Raw genomic sequence first — 14,031 nt, 5'->3', positions numbered from 1 at the left:
ATATACATACAAATTACAGATGAGAAAAACTTTCCAGATAAATAAGGTATCTTGTAGAAGAACCAGTGGAAAACTGATTAGGTGAGTTTAGCTGCTGTGGCCACAAAGCTTTCAGTCTAGTGTTCAATCTTGGCTGTACATAGTAATCGTTAAGGCAGTTAAAAAAAGTACTGATGCCTGAGCCTTGTTCAAGAGATTCTGATTTAATTAGTCTGAGGTGGAACCTAAGCATCGACTGTTTTAAGTTTCACAGGTGATTCTGTTGGGCAGCCAGCATGAGAGCACCCCACTGGCCTGTGGCCGACACTAGCCTGTGTTGTGGTCAGTTGCCTAAAAGGACCTGTCGCCCCTGATACCACAGGTGACCTGCTGGACGTCACCTGTGGAACCAGGAAGGCTTCTGCTCTTTGGTGTAGAAAAGCTTCTGTGTGTGCATGTCCTCCGTGATGGGCACATTTCATCACTGTGGAGAGAAATATTTAAAAAAATAAACTTAAAAAGGTCATACTTTGCGCTTTATTCAACTTTGCTGTTCGTTAGTCATTTTCCAGTAAGTATTCTTTGTATAAAAGGGACACAAGAAAGCTTTGGACTTTGCCCATATCAGGGAGGGAGTCACCCAGGGTTGAGGCCTTGGGTGTCACTGCCGTGAGTTCGGGCCCATGTGGCGCTGCCAAGGCCAGCGGCCTGCGGTGGTGAGGGTGAGTTATACTGCGTTCAGACAGGGAGCCTGAATGGCCTTTTCCTCAGTTACTTTTCACAACAGCCTATGAGAGAACGCTCTCGTTGTCATTTCTACATGTGAGGCAGCTGACAGGAGTGCTTCAGTGACTCCCCCAGGGTTACCCAGCTGATAAGAGGTGGGACCAAACTATTTGGGGTTCTGACTACTGCACTTTACCCTTCTCATTTATACCTGTTCCCCTTAGGAGTGCAATGCCTTCAAGCAAATTAGCTGGTTCCACGGCTGTTTTCTTGTTCATTATCTGGAAATGTTATCTCTCAGGGTTGTACTGAGGCGTATAAGATACGCTGTATGAGAAAGCTCTCAGGAGCCTGAGAGCACAGCGCGGAAGCCTGTAAAATTCCCATCCCATTGCTGGATACACTCTGATGATCATTCTGACACTTAGTCTGCCTCTTTAGTCCCACAAAACCTCCAAACATTTTAAACCACTTAGATAATATGACTTTTAAACAGAGACATGTAGAAGCACAAAGTCCAAAAAATCCATTCATTCCTTGAGCAGTTATTTGCTAACCACTTACCAAGTGCCAGCTATTCCACTGAGGATGTAAAGTTAAATGAGCCACGAATCACACTTCGAAGGAGCGTCTCATCTGGGAGCCCAAAGACCTGCATCATGACTGCAGAATAGTGGTGTAAAATAGTAACTTCGCTGATATGCTAGAAATATTAACCCACAGTCCCTCGTGTTTGTTGACTGCTATGTGCTCGGTATTGTGCTCAGTGCTTTTTGACTCTGAATTAATCCTCAAAAATTCCTTAAGAGGTAGATATGAAGTAGGTGTTAATAATATATCCACGTGTAGACGAGGAAACTAAGGCCCAGAAAGGTGACATAGCTTGCTCAAGGTCTCACATCGCATAACATAAGCACTTGATCTTATTATTTCACTTGCACTGATCTCTCTACATCCACATGTGATAAATGACAAAAAGGAATGCTGCAGCATGGGAAGTCCCTTCATGCTGCAAAATACACAGCTTAGATGGTGGGTCATTTATACACCAGATCATAAAAGGTCAAGGTCATGAATGGAATTCACTACAGTTCAGTTCAGTTGCTCAGTCGTGTCAGACTCTTTGTGTCTCCACGGACTACAGCACACCAGGCTTCCTTGTCCATCACCAAGTCACAAAATGCTCAAATTCATGTCCATCGAGTTGGTGATGCCATCCAACCATCTCATCCCCTTCTCCTCCTGCCCTCAATCTTTCCCAGCATCAGGGTCTTTTCCAGTGAGTCAGTTCTTCATGTCAAGTGTCCATAGTATTGGAGCTTCAACTTCAGCATCAGTCCTTCCAATGAATATTCAAGACTGAATTTCCTTTAGGATGGACTGGTTGGATTGTCTTGCTGTCCAAGGGACTCTCAAGAGTCTTCTCCAGCACCACAGTTCAAAAGCATCAATTCTTCAGTGCTCAGCATTCTTTATAGCCCAACTCTCACATCCATACATGACTACTGGAAAAACCATAGCTTTGACTACATGGACCTTTGTTGGTAAAGTAATGTCTCTGCTTTTTAACAAGCTGTCTAGGTTGGTCATAGCTTTTCTTCCAAGGAGCAAGCATCTTTTAATTTCATGGCTGCAGTCATCATCTGCAGTAATTTTGGAGCCCCCAAAAATAAAGTCTGACACTGTTTCCACTGTTTCCCCATCTATTTGCCATGAAGTGATGGGACCAGATGCCATGATCTTAGTTTTCTGATGTTGAGTTTTAAGCCAGCTTTTTTACTCTCCTCTTTCACTTTCATCAAGAGGCTCTTTAGTTCCTCTTCACTTTCTTCGACAAGTGTGGTGTCATCTGCATGTCTGAGGTTATTTATATTTCTCCCAGCAATCTTGATTTCACCTTATGCTTCATCCTGTCCAGCATTTCTCATGATGTACTCTGCATATAAGTTAAATAAGCAGGGTGACAATATACAGCCTTGATGTATTCCTTTCCCAATTTGGAACCAGTCCATTGTTCCATGTCTGGTTCTAATCATTGCTTCTTAACCTGCGTACAGATTTCTCAGGAGGCAGCTAAGGTGGTCTGGTATTCCCATCTCTTTCAGAATTTTCCACTGTTGTGATCCACACTGTCAAAGGTTTGATCATAGTCAATGAAGCAAAACTAGATGTTTTTCTGGAATTCCCTTGCTTTTTCTATGATCCAGCAGATGTTGGTGATTTGATCTCTGGTTTCTCTGCCTTTTCTAAAACCAGCTTGAACATCTGGAGGTTCATGGTTCACATATTGCTGAAGCCCGGCTTGGAGAATTTTGAGCATTATTTTACTAATAATGTGTGTGAGATGAGTACAGTTGTGCGGTAGTTTGAGCATTCTTTGGCATTGCCTTTCTTTGGGATTGGAATGAAAACTGACCTTTTCCAGTCCTGTGGCCACTGCAGAGTTTTCCAATTTGCTGGCATATTAAGTGCAGCACTTTCACAGAATCATCTTTCAGGATTTGGAATAGCTCAACTGGAGTTCCATCACCTCCACTAGCTTTTTCATAATGATGCTTCTTAAGGCCCATTTGACTTTACATTCCACGATGTCTGGCTCTGGGTTAGTGATCACACCATTGTGATTATCTGGGTCCTGAAGATATTTTTTGCACAGTTCTTCTGTGTATTCTTGCCATCTGTTGTTAATATCTTCTGCTTCTGTTACGTCCATACCATTTCTGTCCTTTATTGTGCTCATCTTTGCATGCAATGTTCCCTTGTTATCTCTAATTTTCTTGAAGGGACTATAGTCTTTCCCATTCTATTTTCCTCTATGTCTTTGCATTGATCACTGAGGAAGGCTTTCTTATCTCTCCTTGGTATTCTTTGGAACTCTGCATTCAAATGGGTATATCTTTCATTTTCTCCTTTGCCTTTCACTTCGCTTCATGAAAAGATGCTTTTCAACATCAAAAATAACCTTTCAGTGGAGGCCAGATACTGTCATAGAACTTTCATGCTTTGTGATGGATTTGAGTGCTAAGAGAAATTCCCAATCCAGATATTTCAATAAGCCCATTCGTTTATTGAAGCCTCAGCATCAATGGTCTTGTTGGTTCGATGGACAACACTGATTAAAATACGAACATCAGCCCCAGAAGTGAAGCGCCACCTTGGAATGCTGGCAGTCATTGGTGTAGCAGTGCCTTCCTAGTCTGGTGGTTAAGTGGGGAGCAGAAATAAAGAAGGTGGCAGCCCCTGATTTTTAGATATAAATGGGGACTGAAGAGGGAAGAAGGACATTAACAAAGAGAGAGCAGGGTACTTGGGCCAGAAAGCCCATTGCACAATTTTGCCCTGAACACAGCAAAGGGACAGAGTTCCATTAAAGAAGCCTTTCTCTTTCACTCAGGAAGTGACTAAGTGGGAATAACTAGATATTCTGCTGTCATTTTTTCCCATTTAGTCTATTTGCCACCCCGCAACCAGGGTAATTTTGATAAAATGGGATGATGTCACTCTCCTGTTTGAAGTCCTTCAGCAGTCTCCATCTCCTTACCATGTTCTACCAGGCCCATTTGATTTCCTGCCAGTTTCTCAAACCTCAATTTACAGCAGTCTATGACTGTCGTTTGTAGCGTATGTACTCTGTAAGCATTTTTCAGTGGTAAATTATTAGAAGACAAAGTGTCTGCCTATCCACAAGAATTATCGACACCACAGATACTGGGCTAAGTCAGATCCTCAGCTGTGTTCACGCTCTGTGACCCCTTTCCACCTTTATATCTGCCTTTTGCCCTCCTTTTATCCTGCCAAACTGGAGGTCAGGTATATTTTTCTGTTTTTATTATTTTTTTAAAAAAGCAAATCAAAGGCTGATCACTGGCCCGCATAGCAGGAGGTTTCTGTAGCTGCTGCCCTTCCTCTGAGACTCCCCATAAGGGGCCTCCCTGCAGGAGCCCGTTCCATCTTGGCACCCGTTTGCTCTCCTGCTCTCGTTTTGGAGGACCCAGCATCCTGCCGGGCCCCTGCACTGTCATCTAAACAGCCCGCTCTCCCCGGAGGCTAGCAGCACCCACGTCTTGTCTTACCTTCCAGCTCAAAACAGGACAACTGCAGAGCTTGCAGATATGAATTCAGGTCCCGGCCCACATGCTTATTGGGTTTTGATCTGGAGCCATTTCCTTAACCTGGCTATAGTTTTCTCAGATAGAAAGTGGGGAAATAATATTTGATTTACAAGATTGGTATAAGAATTAAATGACACAATGTGTGAAACCTCACAGTACCTGATACAAAGAAAGTCTTTCCTAAATTAGTCTCTTTCCCTTCCCACTAGACCAGCTTTTCCTGTGTTCTAGAGCAGGACACTGGTTCACACGGCTGTTCAGCACCTGTTCTTCCTGGGAGGAATCATTTAGCCACCTCACTTCCTATGGAGGAATCATTTAGCCTCTGTAGCTTTGATGGGGCTGTAAATTAGGAATTTTATTCTTTGTGCACTTGTGCCAAACTAGGCCAGTTGATTGATTTCTCCCTGGACAGACAGGAAGGACAGATGCTGTCTACACACGGAGCGCTGTCAGCCCTGCCTCATCCCTCTCTCACGTCCAGACTTGGTTCTCCAGTGTCTTGTCTGTTCCCTAACCACTTGTTATTCCTTTAATACACTCTCTTCCTGGTTAAGGAAGCAGAGTTGTTCTCTGTTATTTACAAATTGTAACTGATAAACATATTCTCATAAATCTCTGAAGTCTTACTACATTTCACTATTTGTATATTTGTGTGAGTTGATGATACCTTTTAAGACTTTGGTCACTTACTTAATTTCTTTATTTGAACTCTATGACATACAGTACTAAGTCAATAACTGTACTAACCAATAGTCATTATTAGCTCTCCTGTTTTTCCTTTGAGACTCTAGTACAGTTGGACCAACTTTCTGACTGAGTTGATTGCTGAGTGACCCAACAGACTGAACTATTAGGTTGGTCCAAAAGTAATTGTGGTTTTGCATTGTTGACCTTTGTCTTAACCTTAGGAATACATTTTAAAATAAATGTATGTTTATGTTATGTTATACATCATTTTAATGCACATTTCTCGCTTTATTTTTTAGCTAATGACATTGCTTGCTGTTTATTTTATATTTTAGACTATAGAAATGACGTTAGACAAAAAGCAATTTTGAGTGATTTTTTATTTGAGTTCAGATGGGTCGTAAAGCAGTGGGGACAACTCGAGACATCAACGCATTTGGCCTAGGAGCTACTAATGAAGGTACAGTGCAGTGTTGGTTCAAGTTTTGCAAAGAAGACGAGAGCCTTGAGGGTGAGGAGCACAGTGGCCGGCCATGGGAAGGTGGCATTGGCCGGTGGAGAGCAGTCGCCCCAGCTGACCTGCTACAGCGATGCGAGAAGTTGCCGAAAAACTCAGATGCCAACCATTTTACAGTCACTCGGCATTTGAAAAAGCTCAATAAATGAGTGCCTCCTGAGCAGACTAAAAAAAAAAAAATCATCATTTTGATGTGTTGTCTTCTCTAATTGTATGTAGCAACAACCAGCCGTTTCTCCATCAGAATGTGATGTGCGACAGAAAGTGGATTTTATATGACAGCTGGCGATGACTAGCTCAGTGGTTGAACGGAGAAGAAGTTCCAAAACACTTCCCAAAGCCAAACTTGCACCAAAAAAGGTCATAATCACAGTTTGGTGGTCTGCTGCTGGCGTCATGCACGATAGCTTTCTCGATCCCGGTGAAACCATTGCATCTGCGAAGTGCGCTCAGCAGATTGATGCGGGGCCCAGAAAACCGCAGCACCTGCGGCCAGCGCTGAACGGTAGGGCGGGCCCAGGTCCGCTCCGCAGCCCCCGGCCGACGTAGCACAGCCAACGCTGCAAAAGTGGAACAAGTTGTGCCTCATTTGCCACCTTCACCTGACCCCTAGTGAACCAGCTACCGCTTGTTCAACATCTCTGCGACTCTTTGTAGGCAAAACACTTTCACAACCAGCAGGAAGCAGAAAATGCTTTCCAAGAGTTCTTCGAATGCTGAAACACGGATTTTTACTCTATGGGAATAAGCAAACTTCTCATTGGCAAAAATGTGTTGATTATAATGGTTCCTACTTTGGTTAATAAAGATGTGTTTGAGCCTAGTTATATGATTTAAAATTCATGGTCTGAAACTGCAGTTACTTTTGTACCGACCTAAAAGAGCAAATGCAAAACCCCTCCCAAGTAAGGCTATTTTAACAAGCAAGAAATCACAATATACAATGTCTTATATCCCAGAAGTAAGCAAGCAGGCTGGGCAGGCAATGGATGTGGGGTGGCGAGTACTTAATGGTGTATTTGGGAGATTTCCTCCTGGGATGCCAAAGAATACTCTATGCTTGTAGCCACCACTCTACCTATACATAGCCTCTGCATGAGTAATCATATTCGTGTTGAAAGAGTGACTGTAGAGTTGGTTCACAGATGTTTTTCAGGGGAAGGGATGTGTGTGTGTGCAAGTACTCGGGTGTGTGTGTCTGTGTGTGTGTGTGCAGATTGGGAGGGAAAGAGCAGAAAGGAAGTCAGATTTTTAAAATTTTATTGTCTGTTACTCCTAAATATTTTAACAATTGGCCAGTAAATTGTTGGCTAAATAGAAACCATAGCTGTTTGATTGGTATAAAGATGATTTATATTTATTTAGTACCTGCTGTAATCTAGATGCTTACACATAACATCCTTATGAATCCAGATTTATTATTCCATTCTACAGGTAAAAAACTGAGCTTAAATGACTTGAAATACCATGTTCTAAACTTACCCTGAACTTCAAACTTTCTGTTCTTTTCAGCTAACTACTGTAAAATGTTGGTTAATGCTAAGAGGAAGCAGAATTGAAAGGGAGTCATAGGGATCGGTAAGTGAAATCTAGGTTCTAGTAAATCCTGCCACTGTCCAACTAAATAGGGTGATTATGGAGAAATTGCTCAATTTTTGATAGACTTTAGTTTCCTTATTTATATTAGGTTGAAGCCTACACACATTTTAAAAAGACCAGAAGTTAAAATTTAAATGAAATGAGATAGTTGGATCAGTGTGACCACAGGAGACATTATTGTCTATTATTTTCTGTAATTTGATAACCTTCCATGAAAAAGTTTAGCAATGATCAATGGCGATAACCTGGAAAGATCACAAAAATCAGTCACTCCCCTGGGAGCTGAGTTACTTGGTATTTACATAGGCTGATTCCTCCCAATCAGAAGCATCATATGGGGATTTTCTATTGTTTCTGTGTGCTAGGTCAGGGCTTTAAACTTGTATACCAAAAACAAGGAAGCAGCATACTAAAGTCTTACTTCACCTGGATATGTGACAAATTTTAAATGAGGGCAGACATGGAAAACTCAAGAAAATTGATCTAAATTTTGTTTTCCTCTTACTTTTTATCCCAACTGCAGGGCCATTTCTAGGAGTGATTGTCTCATGTGAAGTCCACAGATGTCTTTGCTGTAACCAGGATCTTTTCCATTAGTATTTTCCCCAGGGGACTAGCTTCAGTACACAGGAAACTCTCCTTGAGGAAACTTAGTTGTTCTGTTTTAAATGTCATGGTTTCTGCTGAAACGTATGGGGGCATTTGCTGCAGAGGTTTAGGTCAAGAAGAGATGAGGAGGAGAAAGTGGGACTTACAGCCCCCAAACTGTGAGAAAATAAATTTCTCTTGTTTAAGCCACCCAGTCTATGGGTATATTTTGTTTTGGTAACCTGAGCTCATATAGCAATGAACTCACATCAAGAGAGAAACCGAGAGCCCAGACTGAGGTGGTCACTTTGGGTTTAGAGAAAGAGACAAATAAATGAAATGTAAATAATTTAGTGATCTCCTGAATTGGGAGACTAAGAGAGAAGGAGAAATCTAAGCCAGCCCCAAGATTTCTAATGCAAGTTGGAAAACTTGAAAATGTGTGTGCGTATGTGTGTATAAGTTAGCAAAAGGCTCAGAAGCTATTAACTACACACCCCAAAAAAATGTTTGTGGCTTACAAAATATAGACGTTTATTTCTGTCTCATTTATCAGTTCAAGCTCAGCACTTCAGATTGGTGGGCAGGTCTGCTTCTCAGCGATCCAGGTTCCTAGGCTGCCTTTGTTGTCATCTGTATGGCTGAGGTGGGCTTGCCACAGACTGCAGAGTTTGCAAAAGGGAAGGGAGATGACACGTGGAGTAACCAGATGTGAACATCTGAGGTCTTAGAGCTGGAAGTGGCACTCACCACATTTGTTCACATTCCTTTAAAGAGGAATTAGCAGTGTAGTCAGAACCAGCTTCAAGAAAGACTAGGAAAGTTTGTATGTTCGGGAAGCTTCATGCCAAGCTAAATTCTTTCTCCAGAAGAAAAGGGTAATAGATTTTGGCAAACCTTAAGCAGACTTACCACAGTGATGATGTGAATGAGGCTAAAGAGGTACATTTAGGAGCCATAAAACTATGAAACAGATGAAATCTCAGGAGAATGTATGCAGATGAAAACATGCAGAGAAGGAAATGCCAGCGTTTGGAACAGGAGCCTGTGAAGGAGGTTGAGAATAACTGGGCATAAATACAGGAGTACATGCGTAACTACTGGGATAGGCATTTACCATTTTCAGCCTACCAAGTATCTCAGCCCTCTTTCTATGTTTGAGGAATTTCTTACCTCATGAATTTTGGTATGAGGAGAACCTACCTTCAAATACAGAGGTTGAAGTTACCATGTATTTCCTTCCCAGCCTCCCTGTAGCAAGACTGTGAACATGTGACCCAGCTCTGCCAGTCAGATGCACCCGACCCGCCTGCCCACTGCTGGCCGGTAAGACTGGCAGCACGGGGTGCAGTGAGGGGGCGTCCCGGCCCCAGTGCCCCAGTGCTGGCCGTGCGAGCTGCAGGCCGGGTGTTTGCCAGAGCGGTAACGGCGTTAACAGCTGAGGCAGGTGCTTCTGCCGAGTTAGTCTAAGTAGTGCTCCTGTCTGCATAGCCTGGAAGCCACCTTCTCCATCGAATTCTGAGATTCTTAGATCAATGAAATCTCTTTACAATAAGTTCCTTTTTCTTAAAAGGGAATCTCTTGCTTATGATTAAGAACTACAGCCATACTTTTTTTTTAATGTACATTTGTGATTTGTTCTTAAAAGTGAATATGTTTAAAAGTAAATATGGTGAATATGTTTCCGTAAAATTATCTAAAAAGGAAAGCATTTTTTAAAAATTTAGGATCTAAATTTCTCTAGAAAAACATGCATCTGCATAATGTAGGTCATGAGATGTAGACTGTGGTTGGTTACAGAAAGCCTTGTCATGTGACAAACTCAGGAATCATTATGACTTAGAAAATTTTCTAGGATTTTTTTGAGTAATATAAGACTGGTAGTTTTATGAAACTGCATGAACCTTGATTTAGATCCCAAGAAAATCAGGGAGTGCACTTCCAGGAGTGAGGGACAGGCCGTGCGGAAGGGGGGCTGGGCTGCTGCTGCTGCAGGCCACCTCAGGAAGCAGACTTCAAGCGTGACTTAAAATTTATTTTCCCTGTCAGTTGAGGGTTCTATAAGTTAATTATGCCTTATGGGAATAAGTCATATATTTTATAATTTCAGATTCTGTATTTTTTTAATCCATCTCTGGGTTATCTGTTAAGATAAACTCTTTTTTTTTCTGATTAGAAACACAGATTTAAATGGCGATAGAAGGTAGCTGATTATTCCATCAAACCCAGAAGTCTTACAGCACTAGTGAGGCATTATGATTATTTTTTAAAAATCTATTAGTTTTTATAATTTTTAACAATATTCCTTTGTTTATTGGTCTGCTAGGACTTTGCTGCTGCAGGGGCTTTTCTTCAGTTGCGGCCCGGCCACTGCTGGAGTCTCGCAGCAGCGCCTCCCATCGTTGTGAGCATGGGCTCCAGGGCACACGGGGTTAGGAGCTGTGGCGGGAGGCTCGCAGTGGTGGTCCCAGGCTCCCGAGCACAGGCCTGCAGTTGTGGCTTATGGGCCCTGTGGCCCATGGGGTCATCCTGGACCAGGGATTGAACCCGTGTCTCCTGCACTGGCAGGCAGACGCTTTACCACTGAGCCACCAGCGAAGCCCCTAAAAGTCTGTTCTTTATATTCCCCCATTCCTTTCTTTGTTTCAGTTCTCTTTTCTATCTTCTTTTACTGAGAACTTCTTAAGTGGGCACTGACTTCTCTGTTTCTCATTCCCGTTCCTGGTCCTTTCTAAGTTACCCAGCCGTCCTCTTCAGTTTTCACTTAAAAACCAGAATCGTGTGTGTGTGAGGGGGTGATGTACATGTTTGTTTATTCTACAGGGCAGTCTTTGTTGTGAGTCTAGCAGCTCTTTAATAAGTTTTGGTTTTGAATGATTGGCTAGGTGAACTAGAAAACCAGAAGACATGGATGAGGTCCATGTATACCATGCTGCTGAAGGAGGAAACAGCAGGCTCCACCTTGAAAGCAGGGCTCCATCTTGGGCAGGACTGTGGACTTTGAGCTCTATGCCCAGTATCTATGGAAACGACAACCAATGGAAAACCAGGCCCCCAGAAGGAAGAGCCCCAGGTATAGAATTATACGTTCTATTATGCTTGTTGGGTTATGACCACAGGCCTATTGATAATTGTCCACTGTTCACTACCTGGGCTTAAGGCATATGAATCACGGGTTAACTCTGATTGTCAGGGAATTTGGGGAGGTAGGTTTGTGCACGTGCACTTAGGGTGTATAAGGTTTTCACAAAAACTGGGTGCGGCCCTTGGCTGAGAGGAGACTCTGCCTTGGGCCCGCCAGGGTGATAAACTGCACTCCAGTATCTGCACTGTCCTTCTGAGTGAGTTTGTTTCCCGGAACACATGGCTACAACACTGCAACTAGAGAGAATTTTTTTTTTTTTTTTTAATCGTTAGTTTCAGCCATTGCTACCCTGTGTCTATGCATTTCTGGGCTGAATTTACCTAATTATTGCTTCTCTTATGTGGAAATGAGAATATCATTTTTAGGATGTAATGCTTACTGAAACAGTTCCTGCTGCACACCAGTGACACAGCCTTTCTTTTTTTAGTTTATTTTTAATTGGAGGATAATTACTTTACACCACTGTGTTGGTTTCTGCCACACGACAGCATGAATCAGCCGTAGATATACATGTGGCCTTTTCCTTTTGAGCCCCCCTCCCACCCCGCAGCCCCGCTACCCCATCCCACCCCTCTGAGTTGTTAACAGAGCATGTGGTTGAACTCTCTGTGCTGTATGGCAACTTCCCGCTAGCTATCTGTTTTACTCGTGGTAATGTATATGTTTCAGTGCTACTCTCTCCATTTGTCCCACCCTCTCCTTTGCCAAGTGTGTCCACAAGACTCTTCTCTATGTCCGCATCTCTATTCATGCCCTGCAAATAGGTTAATCAGTACCATTTTTCTAGATTCCATGTATTTGCGTTAAATTACAATATTTATTTTTTGCTTTTTGACATACTTCACTCTGTGTTCATCCGTCTCACTAAAACTGAATCACATTTGTTCCATTTATGGCTGGGTTGTATTCCATAAAGTGCTGCACTCAATACATCAGCAAATTTGGAAACCTCTGCAGTGGCCAAAGGACTGGAAAAGGTCAGTTTTCAATCCAATCCCAAAGAAAGGCAATGCCAAAGAGTGTTCAAGCTACCGGACAGTTGTACTCACTTTGCACTAGTAAGGTTGTGCTCAAAATACTTCAAGGTAGGCTTCAGCAGTACATGAACCAAGAACTTCCAGATGCACAAGCTGGCAAGATGGGTTTAGAAAAGGCAGAGGAATCAGAGATCAAATTACCAACATTTGTTGGATCATAGAGAAAGCAAGGGAATTCCAGAAAGGCATCTAGTTCTGCTTCATTGACTATGTGAAACCCTTTGATTGTATGGATCACAACAAACTGGAAAATTCTTTTAGAGATGGGAATACTAGACAATCTTACCTGTCTCCTGGGAAAACTGTATGCAAGTCAAGAAGCAATAGTTAGAACTTTGAGCTATTTTAGAACATGGAGCAACTGACTATTTCAAAATTGGGAAAGGAGTACAACAAGGCTGTATATTGTCACCCTGATTATTTAACTTCTATTCTAAAGATCAGTCCTGGGTGTTCTTTGGAAGGAATGATGCTAAAGCTGAAACTCCAGTACTTTGGCCACCTCATGCGAAGAGCTGACTCATTGGAAAAGACTGTGATGGTGGGAGGGATTGGGGGCAGGAGGAGAAGGGGATGACAGAGGATGAGATGGCTGGATGGCATCACTGACTCGATGGACATGAGTTTGAGCAAACTCTGGGAGATTTCCAGGTGGCGCTGGTGGTAAAGAACCCACCTGCAGTGCAGGAGACATAAGGGACGTGGTTTCAATCCCTAGGTGCCCCGGGAAACAATCCAGTATTGGCAGCCCACTCCAGTGTTCTTGCCTGGAGAGTCTCATGGACAGAGGGGCCTGGCAGGGGTTGCAAAGAATGAGACACGACTTAACAACTGAACAACAGCAGTATTCCATGATATATATGTGTGTATATATTTGTGTGTGTGTGTGTACATATGTGTGTGTGTGTGTGTGTGTGTACCACAACTTCTTTATCCGTTCATCTGTTGATGGACATCTAGGTTGCTTCTATGTCCTGGCTATTGTAAATAGTGCTGCTGTGAACACTAGGGTACAGGTATCCTTTTCAGGTATGGGTTTCTCAGGGTGTGTGCCCCATAGTGGGATTGCTGAGTCATATGGTAGTTTTATTCCTAGTTTTTTAAGTAACCTCCCTAGTGTTCTCCATAATGGCTGTATCAATTTACATTCCCTTTTCTCCACATTCTCTCCAGCATGCATTTATTATTTGTAGATTTTTTTTAATGATGGCCATTCTGACTGGTGTAAGGTGTTACCTCATTGTAGTTTTGAGTTGCATTTGTCTAAGAATGAGAGATGTTGAGACTTTTTTCTGTGTTTATTGGCCATCTGTATGTCTTCTTTTTGGGCTTCCCTCATAGCTCAGTCAGTACAGAATCTGCCTGCAATGCAGGAGACCCGGGTTCGATCCCTGGGTCGGGAAGATCTCTTGGAGAGAGAAATGGCAGCCCACTCCAGTATTCTTGCCTGGAGAATCATGGACAGAAGAGCCCTGCAGGCTGCGGTCCATGGGGTTGCAAAGAGGCGAACACAACTTAGCGACTAAACTACCACTATGTCTTCCTTGGACAATTGTCTGTTTAGGTCTTCTGCCCATTTTGGATTGGGTTGCTTGTTTTTCTGATGTTGAGTTGCATGAGCTGCTTGTATATTTTGGA

At 42.7% G+C, this 14,031-nt stretch overlaps 1 long non-coding RNA gene across 1 annotated transcript in view; it reads left to right on the top strand.

Moving 5' to 3' along the window:
- Positions 1-8,197, top strand: part of LOC123334956 — a 30,848-nt gene extending 22,651 nt beyond the window's left edge. The window contains exon 3 of the long non-coding RNA XR_006641360.1: positions 7,537-8,197. This is a non-coding gene — a long non-coding RNA (uncharacterized LOC123334956). The remainder of the gene's footprint in view (positions 1-7,536) is intronic.
- The last annotated feature ends 5,834 nt before the right edge of the window (positions 8,198-14,031 follow it).

Source organism: Bubalus bubalis, chromosome 9 (genome assembly GCF_019923935.1).
Source record: "Bubalus bubalis isolate 160015118507 breed Murrah chromosome 9, NDDB_SH_1, whole genome shotgun sequence".
NCBI classification, from domain to species: Eukaryota; Metazoa; Chordata; class Mammalia; order Artiodactyla; family Bovidae; genus Bubalus; species Bubalus bubalis.
The sequence above is the reverse complement of the archived record's forward strand: the minus strand, read 5'-3'. Positions and strand labels throughout refer to the sequence as shown.